Below are 14,742 nucleotides of genomic sequence, written 5' to 3' on the forward strand. Positions count from 1 at the left end.
TGTTGATTTTGAGAGAGACACTCTCTGGGGATTTTGGGGAGAGATGCCTTTACCTGAAGAACTGATGAAATCTCATGCACAGGAGAAAAGTTGCTCAGTATTCTGCTTCTACTTCCCTTCCAGTCATGTCTAACAGTTCTGAGATATATCAATATGTTAGAAACCTGGTTGTCACACAAATCAGATTAGGTGGTAAAAGCTGTGCCTCAGTTTTATGCTGCAGGCAGGAGGGGTTCAAGTGAATGAATTTCCTCTATTTAAAAAGTGGGTGGGTGAGAGAAGGCAAGGTTATAATTATACCCTGAAATCACAGTTGAGAATTGGGGATTCTCCATTCACGCAGAGCAAGTATGAGGTCCAGTATCCCTGCCTGACATTCCACATGAACAGGCCAGATACCCAGAACCTGCTCCATAATATTCTGCAACATACATGGATTCTTCGGCAAACTGTGCGTTCAGGGTCCTCTGGAAGTAGAAAGTCTGCAAACCACTGTGCTGTCTGATATAAAACCTAATCCTACTGTGAGTGATGCTTGTTTCCATTGATGGGGGTGTGGGGAGAGAGACACTTGCCATGTCACAATGACAATTCAAGTGCCAAATGTAATGCAGAGCAAGGACTGTACTCCTGCCAAAGTAAAAGCACCACAGGGGCAGGGAGAGAGAATGTGGTTGCAAGTACACATATTCCTTCTGCAAAGTCACATTGTCTGCCTCAACTCTCAAGCGAAGAGGTACACTACTTTGAAAGGAAAAGAGCTATTGAGATTACTTCACAAACACACCATTTTTTTAAAGGATATGTGATTGGGGAGGGGTTCGTTAAAGCTAAAGTAGGAAGCTTGGGGTTTGGATAGGGGCAAGTCCCGATTAGTTCCCTGTTCAGCCATGAAACTCTGCCACTTGGCCTTTGGCATAGGATTTCCAGGAAGGTGAGAATGTATATATGCGTACTCTGAAGTTGGCCCCATTGAATTTATTGTAGGTTATTCCCAGGTAAAGGGACACGGGTGGCGCTGTGGGTAAAACCTCAGTGCCTAGGACTTGCCGATCGTATGGTCAGCAGTTCGAATCCCCGCGGCGGGGTGCGCTCCCATTGCTCAGTCCCAGCTCCTGCCCACCCAGCAGTTCGAAAGCACTCTTAAGTGCAAGTAGATAAATAGGTACCGCTTTATAGCGGGAAGGTAAACGGCGTTTCCATGTGCTGGTGCAGGCTCGCCAGAGCAGCTTCGTCACGCTGGCCACATGACCCGGAAGTGTCTCTGGACAGCGATGGCCCCCGGCCTCTTAAGTGAGATGGGCGCACAACCCTAGAGTCGGACACAACTAGCCCGTACGGGCAGGGGTACCTTTACCTTTATTCCCAGGTATACCCAGGGGGTATACAGAGCCAGCCCAATACGTTCTCCTGCTTGAGACAGAGTTACAAATGGCACTTTCCTCCCCAAATAAAGCTGGCTAGTTTGGCACCTCATAAAATCTCATGGTGCATCTGCCCCAGCAGCAACAAACATGTCTCTCCCATATTGGTCTCTATAGCCACAGCTACCAAACTTTCCGGGACGCAGGTGGCGCTGTGGGTTAAAGCCTCAGCGCCTAGGACTTGCCGATCGAAAGGTCAGCGGTTCGAATCCCTGCGGCGGGGTGCGCTCCCGCTGCTCGGTCCCAGCGCCTGCCAACCTAGCAGTTCGAAAGCACCTCCGGGTGCAAGTAGATAAATAGGGACCGCTTACCAGCGGGAAGGTAAACGGCGTTTCCGTGTGCGGCTCTGGCTCGCCAGAGCAGCGATGTCACGCTGGCCACGTGACCCGAAAGTGTCTCTGGACAGCGCTGGCCCCTGGCCTCTTAAGTGAGATGGGCGCACAACCCTAGAGTCGGACACAACTAGCCCGTACGGGCAGGGGTACCTTTACCTTTATTCCCAGGTATACCCAGGGGGTATACAGAGCCAGCCCAATACGTTCTCCTGCTTGAGACAGAATTACAAATGGCACTTTCCTCCCCAAATAAAGCTGGCTAGTTTGGCACCTCATAAAATCTCATGGTGCATCTGCCCCAGCAGCAACAAACATGTCTCTCCCATATTGGTCTCTATAGCCACAGCTACCAAACTTTCCAACAGTTTGACTTCACCCCCCATAGACACATTGATGCATTGCCTCCGGAGACAGATGAATGCCAAAAACAACAACATACCCTTCAACATTCCTCAGATGAAAACAGGTGTCATGACCGAGGAATCAGCTTCACCTGCTGAGCAGCAGCCTGAAGGAGCAGACAGCAGAGAGACTCCCCCTGCTGCTGATCAGCCTTCTTGCTCCTGATGGAGCCTGGATAGCTCAGTTGGCTAGACCATGGTGCTGATAACACCAAGGTTGCAGGTTCGATCCCTGTATGGACCAGCTGCATATTCCTGCATTTCAGGGGGTTGGACTAGATGATCCTCAGGGTCCCTTCCAACTCTACAGTTCTATGATTCTATGATTCTATGATGGGAAGCAGCTGGTTCCAGTTTTCTTAAGCAGAGTTTCCAGCCTCAGTCAGTTGCTGGAAACAATATTAGTCATTCCTGGTCAGACCATGCTGCTCGTGACCTTGGACTCGCGGCTTTCTTGACACCTGGACTGTCTGACTATGTGAACCGATATATTCCTCAACTTAGGACTGGACTGAACCTTCCATACAGACTCTGCCTCCAGGCAAGTCCACCCCACCCCACCCCCGGAAAACTTGGCTGGTTGCACATCCGTGAGGGTGATGAATTGAAGACAGTGTTTCGCACACAATATGGGCACTTTGAGTACACTGTAATGCCCTTCGGCTTGACCAATGCACCCACAGGCTGACCCACAGTCTTCGGTGCTCTTCCCCTGTGGGTACTACTCCTGAAAACTTCAACCAGCAGAGCGGAATTATGGCATTTGGGACAAGAAACTATTGGCTATCAACGTGGCCTTTGAGACATGGCGTCATTTGTTGCAAGGGACCCATTATCCAGCTGAAGTTCAGGCGGAGCATGGGAACCTAGAACATCTCCAGTCAGCCAAGAACCTGAGTCAGCACCAGATCCACTAGTCCCAGTTCTTCTTCCTCTTCAATTTTATATAGGTATATTTCCAGCAGCTAGAACCAGCGAAGCTGGAGTATGAGCGGTCTGACGATGCATTACGTACAGCCACGATCTTGCCTCCTGCCATCTTTGATATGGGCCAGGTTCATGGAAACTTTCTGTGGGAGCTGTGGGAGGAGCAACAGCAGGATACCTATGTGCAGCACCAGCAGCAAGATTTTTCTGACCGGACTGGACACACTCCTCGCTATTGAACAGTGCACCAGCTCCTGCTGCAGTTTTGGAACCGTTATTATGTGCCTCCTGGTCCACTACGGGGAACTGTTCACTGGTTATGCCATGACAGTCTTCCGGCAGGGTATTTCAGATGCTTCAACTCTTCATTTGGTGTGCAGGGACTTTTGGTGGCCTCATCTTTGGGTCGAGGTGGAGCAATATGTGGTCTTCTGCCCTGTCTGTCGGGTCTACCTAAACGGCCCTGGTAGACCATTTCCCTATTTTCTCCACCCACCAATTCTTAGCCCTAAAAGCCTCAGCGCCTAGGACTTGCCGATCGAAAGGTCGGCGGTTCGAATCCCTGCGGCGGGGTGCGCTCCCGCTGCTCGGTCCCAGCGCCTGCCAACCTAGCAGTTCGAAAGCACCTCCGGGTGCAAGTAGATAAATAGGGACCGCTTACCAGCGGGAAGGTAAACGGCGTTTCCGTGTGCGGCTCTGGCTCGCCAGAGCAGCGATGTCACGCTGGCCACGTGACCCGGAAGTGTCTCCGGACAGCGCTGGCCCCTGGCCTCTTGAGTGAGATGGGCGCACAACCCCAGAGTCTGTCAAGACTGGCCCGTACGGGCAGGGGTACCTTTACCTTTACCTTTTACACACACACACACACACACACACACACACACAGTTTCAAACCCATAAATTTGAAACTGCTGGGGAGGAGCTGCTTGAGGGTGGAGGAACTAGATATCCCTCCTCTGCTCCAAATATCTTCCTTCCAGTTCTGTGTGTGTAAAAAAGGATCCCCAGGCTCCAATTACACACGTTTGCATGTAATGTGTAGTTTGGGCCTAATTAGAAAGCAGCCTGGTATTTTCCTCATATTTCCACACAAGGAGATTATTACTCAGTGCTCTCCTTTCTTACTTAAAATTTTTGCAGAACACAAACAAAATTTTAATCAAGATTTGTTAACTAATTTTCACAGCTATGCTTATGTCTGTTCAGTCTCTAAGGGCCAAACCTATTTTTATGTTGGACCAAGTATCAAATTGCACTTGCTGAGAAGAGGTGGAGGGGAATGGAGGAAGAGAGAGAGAATCTCTTGGGAGCTTAAAAAAATGGAGGTGGAAATGACCCCTTTAAAACTGCAAAGCCAGCATAAAACCCTCTACTCCAGGCAATAAAAGGGCAATAAAAGCTAAGGGCAATGCAATAACAAAGTGAAACACTTTACAAAGTATAAATAATCCACACTGAACTGTACTAAAGAAGTCTCCGGAGACCCACTTAAAAAAGACCCTCTCTGTTATGGTTCTTCCCCTCAGGATATTTGGCATGGTTGAAAGTCACCAAAATTTGTATTATTGCTTCTTTGCTTTGCTTTTTTTTAATGCAGAATGAATTGCAACAGCCATAAAACAGGCAGAACTTGCTACTTTGGCTTGCAGTATTTCCATGATGGCAGTCTCCTGGGAGAGATTTGAGTAAGCGACATAGGCAATTTGAAAACCTATTGACTCACATTTTCATTAGGCTGATCCAGTTTGAGAGGGCAGAGGTTGCTTTTGATATTTTCTCACTCTTGTTGATCTAACTACATGTAATCGTTTTTCCAGAGCTCCTGTTTGTTTGTTTGTTTGTTTGTTTGTTTGTTTGTTTGTTTGTTTGTTTCTGGTTTCTGATTTGATCCTGGAATATCCCACTGTTCCTTAGGACATCCCTACTTTCATTGGAGAAATGTTGAAGGGTATGGAGTTTTCTTATCCCCAATCCGTCAGAAAGCAATCCTGTATAGGGAAGTTTTTTTTTTTTTAATGTTTAATGTTTTATTATGTTTTTATATATGTTGGAAGCTGCCCAGAGCGGCTGGGGCAACCAGCAAGATGTGTGGGGTATAAATAGTAAAATTATCATTGTGGAATTGGGACGTCCCTATTTTCATCCGAGAAATGTTGGTGGGTATGTGACTGATGAAGGAAGGGAAGACCTCTGAGGGTGGAAGGCTGGGAAGAAATGGAAATGGCCAGGTGAGAGCTGGGAGGGTCCACACCCTTTTGTGTGAGAAAAGGGTTAAGATCTACCCCTGATAGAGGGCTCTTTAATGTATTTTATTTTTCTCTGTCTGTCTTTCCCCTCCTATTTTCTTTCCTTGTTCTCTTCCTCCCTCTCTCTCGTTTTCTCTTCTCTGCTTTTATCTAGATTAATTTGGTTTTTATTCTATTGTATGTTGAAAACTTTCAATAAAAACTCAGACTCTCCAAGTGTCCCTATTTTCCAGGGACAGTCCCAGATTTATAGAAGCTGTCCTGGTTTCTGATTTGATCCCATAATGTTCTGCTTTTCCTTAGGATGTCCCTATTTTCATCAGAGAAATGTTGGAGGATATGGCAGAACGTCCCTATTTTCAGTGCTCATGGAGTTACATGACTCCTGAGCCAAGGAGATGAGTAATTATACAACCTTTAAAAGACATCTGAAGGCAGCCCTGTAGTGGGAAGGTTTTTTTAATGTTAAATGTTTGATTATGTTTTTATATATTCTGGAAGCCACCCAGAGTGGCTGGAGCAACCCATTCAGATAGTTGGGGTATAAATAAAATTACTACTAGTAGTATTGAATAGGACATCCCTACTTTCATAGGAGAAACGTTGGAGGGTATGGGATGGCTGAACCATTGCCACATAGATAGAGTGATGAAGTGGGCAAGTCAAAGCCCACAAATTGTTCTTCCTAAACGGCCTCGGTCCAGTATACCTGAAGGAGCGTCTCCATCCCCATCATTCTGCCCAGACACTGAGGTCCAGTGCCGAGGGTCTTCTAGCGGTTCCCTTGCTGCGAGAAGTGAGGTTACAGGGAACCACGCAGAGGGGCCTTCTCAGTAGTGGCACCTGCCCTGTGGAACGCCCTCCCACTAGATGTCAAAGAGGGGGAAAACTACCAGACTTTTAGAAGACATCTGAAGGTAGCCCTCTTTAGGGAAGCTTTTAATGTTTAACAGACCATTGTATCTTAATATTTTGTTGGAAGCTGCCCAGAGTGGCTGGGGAAACCCAGCCAGATGGGTGGGGTATAAAGAAGAAGAAGAAGAAGAAGAAGAAGAAGAAGAAGAAGAAGAAGAAGAAGAAGAAGAATTCCTGTGATAACACTCTCCAAGTCAGGTGGTTTAAAGCAGCCGTAATTTCTGTACCAGAACTTTGCATGTGATGTCCTGGCTCTTAGCTAGACTACTGTAGTACACATTACATTAGGCTGCCCTTGAAAATGATTTAAGAACTGCTGGCACAGAACATAGCAGCAATGCCAAATTTAGGTAGTTCCCCACACACAGGGCACCGAGCTCAGAAGACGCAAAATTGAGAATATCCATTTGAGGGTGTCAAATGTTCGGCTTTCACAGGGCACCATATTACAAGAGATTACCAAAATCTGCCCCTGACGGCAGCACACGTCTTGGCAAGTACGGGCAGGAGAAGGAATTGGAGGACCAGCCAAGATACAAGGCAGAGCAATAAGAGACAGAAGAGCAGCTGTGACAAAACATTAGCATTGGTGTGTCAGCAATGTGCTTTCGTCACAGTGAAACTGCTGGCCAGACAGGACAGATAATGTGAGCACACACACGAGAGGCACGATTGCCCAGAGTAGGGCAAAGACTGTGGCAGCAAAGCCCAACAATCCCAAATCTGGAGTCCATAATCTAAAATAATATCCCAGTCAAGAGGACAGGAATGGCACCTGGCACTCTGTCAGCTAAGCTTATAAACGATGACGTAAGGAGATGGCATTCTTTCCCGCTCACCCTCTCCAAACATAGTTTCTGTGTCGCCTCCAGCCAAAGCCCCATAAACAATGTTGGGTGAGAGTTTTACTCAGAGTACAGCCATTGAAATTAATGGACCTAACTTTAGTCAAGCTCATTAATTTCAGTGGGTCAACTCTGAGTAAAACAGTCGAACATCACCTTTCAGCTTCCCAGGTTTGTCTCCACCTGGCTGTTATAGACAACTCTTTCTACAGTACAGTGGTACCTCTGAATGCAAACGGAATCCGTTCCGGAGCCCCGTTCACATCCTGAGCAGAACGCAACCTGCGTCTGTGCATGCGCATGATGTCATTTTGAGTGTCTGCCCATGCGTGAGCGATGAAACCCAGAAGTAACCCATTCCGTTACTTCCAGGTCGCCTTGGAGCACAACCCAAAAACGCTCAACCTGAACCAACTTTAACCCAAGGTATGACAGTAGTAGATTTATCGACCATGTGACTGAGCATGCATCCCATTTCAGGGGGCCCTATCCATTCACCTAAACGAACGCGATGGAGTGCTTTCCGTTTCTAATAAATTATGCACATAGAAAGATAAAAAGAAAACACTTCTCTTCATCCAAAAATGAACATCATTTAAAGAAAGAAAATGAAAGAAAATTTAGTCATAGAAATTATAAATGTTTTCTTCAACGTTTCTACCACACACAAATTGTTTGTAGTCACATCTCTGAGGTAATGATATATATACTCAGGGACTCGTCAACCACACGGTGCCCCGCTTCTACATTTACTACAGGTACCTCCAAATCTGCTACCGTCTACGTTACACGTTTAGAATCTTCTGCTAAGTTCTCCTGATATTAGATTTCCAAAGAACTACTGCTTTTGTTAAAAACACATATTGCCCCAAACCTACTGACAAATCCACTTATCCAGAATCCACAATTGATGGATAAGCTCAACGCACATAAATCAGTTCACATGTGGGACACCTTCTCACACTTAAGGCACTTCCCCACAGTCACCAAATGCATAACCAGTGGAGAATGTGTCCATCAGGCATACCCACAACTTTCACACATGCTTTTGATGTGCTGAGAGGCCATTTTTGGACAAGAAGCAGCTCTAGTCAAGGGCTAGGGAACCTGTGGGCCATTGCCACTGACCATTGGCTGTGTTGGGTGGAGCTTATGGGAGTTGGAGTCTAGCAGTATCTGTTCCCCATGCATGCTCTTGTCTAGGAGAGCAGTCACTAAGGCTTGGTTCACACATGCATGCTTGCTCCTGGCAGGATGCCTAACTGCAACATCAAATGATGACTGACATGTGTGAATGTCCTATCACAGATCTAGCACCCCACTCAAACCTTTGAAGGTATCCAAAATTACCTCAAACAGAATGCTTCCAGCTTTAGATTAGGTAGGTGGAGGATCCAAAAGTCGATAGTAACGGTCAATTTGGCTCACACATGTCACTTTAGGTGATGTGTAATGAAGTACTATATATGACATGATATATTGGTGAAAGTCTCAGATTATGCCACCAGACTGAGAGATTCCAGAAATATATATTTTGTAGGTCTAAGAATGACCAAAAATATGAGTCTCCCTAACATACCTGACTCACAGGCCTACCTAGCTGGTATCTGGGACTCAGAAAATGTCATTTACTGTCTCAACAGATGTACATTCCTGTCAGTCACTTTTTTGTTTACATCTACCCTTGGTTTGCAACTGGCTTGTACTGACAGTCTTAGGTAGGCAACTATGTGACCTTACGACCGTTCAGAGATGGCTTTCGCATGGAAGCATCTGTCACAAATCCAGCCGGGATAAAATAAGTCCGCAGCTCTGCAGCTTGCCAGGCTGATGATACTTGAGACAACATTTGTTCCCAAGTCACGCACATTCTGGACTCTTGTTCTCATGTGGGGAATGGGGAGAAATATATTTGATGAGACAGCACTGGGCCATCATACCTCAGCTGTGAGACTTATTTGGCCACCTTCCAGGGCTAATATATGGTAAAGGATTAGAATACACATAATGGGCGCAGCTCAACTTTGAGGTGATAGGATCTTCCTACATAAAGCATGTGGGGCAGCTCTGTGGTATTGTTTTCTCTGATCTAATACAGTTTCCCTTGGGAAACGCCAATGGACTAGCAAGTCCTAGAATGCTTACAGCTGACCCACCCACAGAGGGAATCTCTAGTGTGCAGGGAATGTGGGATCGGACTCAAGACTGATTTTCATGGAAATGTCATACATCACTTACTGTCTTTAACATAGAAATACCAAGACAGGCAGAGCCAATCAGAATAAAGCAATTGGAACAGAAATTAGAAGCAAACTATTCCCCCCTCCAGTACTTCTAGCACTCTTGTTTCACACACACACACACACACACACACACACACACACACACACACACAGGCAACTGATGGTCATCTCAGAGATGAGAAAAGCAACAGCCTGTATATATTGTTCTCGGATGAAAGTAAATGACAATCTCTGACAAAATCTCGAATTGTTCCTATTGCTAGCATGCCCTGGGTTTAATGCACAGATTAAAACTTGGCCAGTTTTTAGTCCCCAAATATCACATCAAACATTAAACAAGCAAGCCAGAATCTGCTGGTCCAATACAGGCCCGGCGTCAGCATTTGCTTGCTGGCAGCTGCTGGGGCTCCAATGCCCTGGCTCCTTACGCCAGGCAGCTGGGACTGGGAGCCATCCATCATTTTAATTATGCCCACAATGCCTCTGGCATAGCACTGCTCCAGGGCATTGTAAGAAATGAACACGGCAGCCCCTGCAAACGTTGGCTGGTAAGCAGGCCTATGTACAAGGGGGAACCACGGGAGGGCACTTTGCTGCAAACCACCTGAAACCAGACAGCCCTGGTTCAAATCCTGTTCACAAAAGCATTTCCACAGTCCTAGGATCCTAAACCTCGTCTAGCAACAAAGGGACTTAATCAACAAAGGGACGCGTGTGGCGCTGTGGTCTAAACCACAGAGTCTAGGGCTTGCCAATCAGAAGGTTGGCGGTTCGAATCCCTGCGACGGGGTGAGCTCCCATTTCTTGGTCCCTGCTCCTGCCAACTTAGCAGTTCGAAAGCACGTCAAAGTGCAAGTAGATAAACAGGTACCGCTCCGGCAGGAAGGTAAACAGCGTTTCCGTGTGCTGCTTTGGTTCTCCAGAAGCGGCTTAGTCATGCTGGCCACATGACCCAGAAGCTATATGCCGGCTCCCTCGGCCAATAAAGCGAGATGAGCACCACAACCCCAGAGTCGGCCACGACTGGACCTAATAGTCAGGGGTCCCTCTACCTCTCTAATCAACAAAACCCTCTAAGCAGTTTACATAAAACAAAAGGAGGACATAAGGAGAGCCCTGTTGGTCAGGCCCAAGGCCAAATGTGGTCCAGTGTCCTGTTTTTACAGAGATGCCTGGAGGAAGTATTTATTTGTGCAGCTGGTTCTTCCTGTCTATGGGCAGAACCTTACATTTGTCCCTATTGAAGTTCATTTTGTTAGCTTTGGCCCAGTTCTCTAATCTGTTAATGTCATCTTCAATAGCACATGGCACCATCACAAAGCATTTTGTGCTTTGCCGTGAGTTTGTGGGGAGGACCGCTCCCCCTGCAAGCCCATTCTCCACCTTGGGCCTGGGGGCGGGGCCCATACTCCACCTCAGCATATAAGGCTCCAAGGAGGCCTCGGGACATTGCTGCTGCCGCTTTGCCGTGTGTTTCCCCCTGCAAGCCCATTCTCCACCTTGGGCCCGGGGGCGGGCCCTACACTCACCACCGCCACAACTTTAAGGACACTGGTGCTGCTGCTGCAAATGTTTAAAATGTTTTTATATATTTTAAAGTGTTCTTAAAGTGTTTTTACTTTTTACTTTGTTGTACCACCATAAACGGTGGTTTTTATCCATGTATTTTTATTTTGTTTTGTTTTGTTTTGGGTTAGGGTGGGATGGTTGTTGAGTGGGGTGGGGATTGGTTTTGTTTTGGTGTAATTGTTTTTTGTTTGTTTGCTTTTATATTTTGTAAATGGAGGCGAGCATGAGGCTTGGGATTCCTACTGTGGAGGGGCGAGGGAGGTATGGCGGTGGGGGCAGATGTCATAGGCGAAGGGGATCGAGATACGGATATGCTCGTACCCCTTCCAATCTGCGCCCCATCCCGAGAGACGAGGGTAGGGTGAACAAGGATTACTCACCTCCGTCACTGGTGTTGTGCAATGCCAGGTCCATAGGCAACAAAACCGCCACCCTGTGAGATTTCTTCACCTCGCAGGGGGTCGACCTGGCTTATGTGACGGAGACCAGGGTGCACGAAGGGGATACTGTTACCTTACGAGAGATGGCGCCCCCAGGTTTCTCCGTCCTCCACCAGTCGCGGACTGTGGGCCGGGGGGTGGGGTGGCATTATTAATCCGGGAAGATTGTTCTTTCAGGGCTCTACCATCGCCATCAATCCCCGGCATTGAATGTGTTGGCCTAGTGTGGGGCTCCGAGGTGAGCTTGGCTGTCTGGCTGGTGTACCGGCCACCTAGCGCACCAGCAGCCACCCTGTCAGGCCTGCTGGAGGCGGTGGCCAGCTGGGCCTTGGAGTTCCCTAACCTATTGGTATTGGGGGACTTCAACATCCATGCTGATGCCACTCCCTCCTCACAGGCTCTGGACCTGGTGTCTTCCATGGCAACACTAGGGCTCTCCCAGTTTGTTTCGGGCCCCACACATCAAGCAGGCCACACGCTGGATTTGATCTTTGGCGTCGGTATAGATTTGATCATGTTTCCTTCGATGAAGGTGCCATGGTCTGATCACTACGCTCTGAAAGCCAGGATTGACGTTCCACCCCCACCCTGCTTAGGTGGCGAGCCGATTCGGGCTCGCCCGCAGAGGCTGATGGACCCTGATAGATTCCGTCAAGCCTTGCGGGACCTTGCCCCCCCCTGGCGACTCATTGACTGAGCTTGTTGAGGGCTGGAATACCCAGCTCCTGGCAGCCATCAATGAGATCGCACCTAAGCGCCCTCTGTGAACCTGCAGAAACCGGGCTCCCTGGTTTACCGAGGAGCTCCGGAAAATGAAGCGGGACCTCAGATGGCTAGAGCGAGTATGGCGGGTGCCCGTGACGGAGCTTCAAGAACATCTTATAGGGTTTTTATGAAAACCTACAAGATGGCAGTGAAGGCCGCTAAGAAGTCCTACTTCTCGGCCTCCATTGCATCCGCTAGCTCTCGCCCGGCGCAATTATTTAGTATAATTCGGTCTTTAACGTCCCTCGAAGGACAGCCAAATTTAAATAACAATTTGACACACAGCTGTGAGGCATTTACGAGCTTTTTTGCAGAGAAGGTCCTGTTGCTCCGCCATGAACCCCCCGCCAATTTGGATACAATAAAGGAACTGGAGGCCCCTCGACTGTCCTCGGGTCCAGTATTGGACCATTTTGACCGGATATCCCCAGCCGATGTGGACAGACTCCTCCGAGCTGGAAAGCCCACCACTTGTCCTCTCGACCCGTGCCCGTCCTGGCTGATTAGAGCGTGTCCAGACGAGGTGCGGGCCCCCCTGGGGGATATCATCAATTTGTCCCTTGGCACCGGGACATTCCCAGGGAAACTGAAGGAGACAGTGGTGCGCCCGCTTTTAAAGAAAACATCATTAGATCCCTTAGATCTATCCAATTACCGCACGGTTTTGAATCTTCCATTCCTGGGTAAGGTGATTGAGAGAGTGGTTGCTGAACAGCTTGGTAGGTTTCTGGATGAAACATCGGCTCTGGATCCATTCCAGTCCGGCTTCTGCACTGGTCATGGGATCGAGACGGCTCTGGTCGCCCTAACAGATGATCTCCGCAGGCAGCTGGATCGAGGTGGGTCGGGGCTGCTGATTCTTCTAGACCTGTCAGCAGCCTTCAACATGGTCGATCACGAACTCCTGGACCACCGCCTTGCCGACGTGGGGATCCAGGGCACAGTCCTTCAATGGCTGCACTCGTTTCTCTCTGGTCGGGGACAGAGGGTGGCGCTTGGGGGGGAATTGTCATCCCGCCACTCCTTGGTGTGTGGAGTGCCTCAGGGTGCAATACTCTCCCTGATGCTTTTTAACATCTTTATGCACCCCCTCGCCCAGCTTGTCTGGAGTTTTGGGCTGGGCTGCCATGAGTATGCTGATGACACCCAACTCTATCTGTTGATGGATGGCCATCCTGACTCGGCCCCAGACACACTGATCAGATGCTTGGAAGCTGTGGCTGAATGGTTACGTGGGAGCCGGTTGAAGTTAAATGCTTCGAAGACAGAGGTCCTCTGGCTGGGACGGGACGACATGGGACTGAGGGGGCAACTCCCATCTCTTGCGGGGGTGCAATTAGTGCCAGCACCGTCCGTTAAGAGTTTGGGTGTAATCTTCGATACCTCCCTCTCCATGGAGGCGCAGATTGCAGCTATAACAAAGGCGGCATTTTTTCATCTCTGCCAAGCTAAGCAGTTGGCTCCTTACCTCTCTCGCCCTGACCTAGCCACTGTGATCCACGCAACGGTCACCTCCAGACTGGATTATTGTAACTCGCTCTACGGGGGGCTACCCTTGAGACTGACCCAGAAACTCCAGCAGGTGCAGAATGCAGCAGCGAGACTCCTTACGGGGTCTTCGCTGCGAGATCACATTCATCCGGTGCTATACCAGCTGCACTGGCTCCCGGTGGAGTACAGGATCAGGTTTAAGGTGCTGGTTTTAACCTTCAAAGCCCTATACAGCCTAGTACCCTTGTACCTACGGGACCGCCTCTCCTGGTATGCCCCACAGAGGAACTTACGGTCTTCAAATAAAAACATCTTGAAGGTCCCAGGCCACAGAGAGGTTAGGCTGGCCTCAACTAGAGCCAGGGCTTTTTCGGCTGCGGCTCCAACCTGGTGGAACGCTCTGTCACAAGAGACAAGGGCCCTGCAGGACTTGACATCTTTCCGCAGGGCCTGCAAGACAGAGCTGTTCCACCAGGCCTTTGGTCAGGGCGCAGCCTGACTCCCTCCTTTGGCAATCTTTACAAAACTTTAGTTTATGGTTGCCATCAATTTTGATTTTAATTAATTTTTATAATGTTTTTATAATGTTGCACTGTTTTAGTGTTGTTAGCCGCCCTGATCCCAGCTTCGGCTGGGGAGGGCGGGATATAAATAAAATTTATTATTATTATTATTATTATTATTATTATTATTATTATTATTATTATTATTTCAACAGTGGCCATATTTGGAGACTAGCAAATAGATGTTGCTTGCGGTTTTCCTCTCCAAGTTAGTGGGAAGGGTATTTGAGTAGCCATCCCTGGCAGCTATAAAGTGATCATAACTGCCAGAAATATTGGGTTACATCCTGTGAGGTGCTGAGATGTGCTTGCAATGTATGGTGCACAGCAAAAAGCTGTGGTTGCAAATATCCCAAACTACTGTATACTGCAATGTGTGCAAACTGCAAATTGTGGAATTGATTTGTGTATCGGTTCATTTCTCTTGCAACACACAAACCAATGTTCATCACAAAATGTTCAGAAAATGGAATTCTATTGACTTAAAGTGATCAATGTGTGTGTGTGTATATATTTTTAAAATGCGCTGCGTTATGGCACTTTATACATAGAATTGCATTTTATATGTACTTATAATG

The 14,742-nt window shown here is 48.0% G+C and overlaps 1 protein-coding gene across 11 annotated transcripts in view; it reads right to left on the reverse strand.

The window, feature by feature from the left end:
• LOC307199768 (uncharacterized protein) overlaps positions 1 to 14,742 on the reverse strand; it is a 101,002-nt gene that overhangs the window by 42,161 nt on the left and 44,099 nt on the right. For 2 of the 11 annotated variants that reach the window (XR_013832167.1, XR_013832172.1), the window contains exon 3: positions 54 to 138. The exons of 8 other annotated variants lie outside the window; for them this stretch is intronic. The gene's annotated coding sequence lies outside the window, so the exon portion shown is untranslated. Of the gene's footprint in view, positions 1 to 53; positions 139 to 300; positions 848 to 14,742 lie in introns of those variants that run through there. One more of the 11 variants, XR_013832168.1, reaches the window with a different exon arrangement.

This window comes from Podarcis cretensis (genome assembly GCF_951804945.1).
Source record: "Podarcis cretensis genome assembly, chromosome: 12".
NCBI classification, from domain to species: Eukaryota; Metazoa; Chordata; class Lepidosauria; order Squamata; family Lacertidae; genus Podarcis; species Podarcis cretensis.